The following is a 454-nucleotide window of genomic DNA, read 5'->3' as shown; positions in this document are numbered from 1 at the left end:
GCAGATGGGGGCTGAAGGGGGAGGGGAGCCCAGCAGGTAAAGCGGACCAGGCTGGGGCTGGGAGTAGGGGCGGCAGGCAGAGGAGGCACGGGACACGCCAAGGTCAAAAGCAGGTTCAAGGGGACAGAAGCCAAGCTGCCACCCTACTCTTTCTGGGGCCAGAGCTGTGTGGCCTCAGGCAGCCACCACAGCCTCTCTGATCCTCCATGTCTCATGACACCAACACCCCTCACGAGGTCCACAGACCCGGATGCGGAAAAGATCAGTGGTGCCCCCAAAGTTATGGGGGTCTCTGCAGTGGGGTGAGGGCAGGCCTTGAGCCCAGCTCTCCGTCTCCCAGTGGGCGTCTCTACACGCCTCCCCCGCCCCCGGGGCAGTGCGCCGGTGCACGTCAGGTCTCTTTTGAGAAAGCAGTGGAAGCTTCCCGTCGCGACCCCCTGCCCCAGCTCTGCTC

Source organism: Condylura cristata, unplaced genomic scaffold (genome assembly GCF_000260355.1).
Source record: "Condylura cristata isolate star-nosed mole 26May11 unplaced genomic scaffold, ConCri1.0 scaffold00011, whole genome shotgun sequence".
Lineage (NCBI taxonomy): Eukaryota > Metazoa > Chordata > Mammalia > Eulipotyphla > Talpidae > Condylura > Condylura cristata.
Note: the sequence above shows the minus strand (reverse complement) of the source record.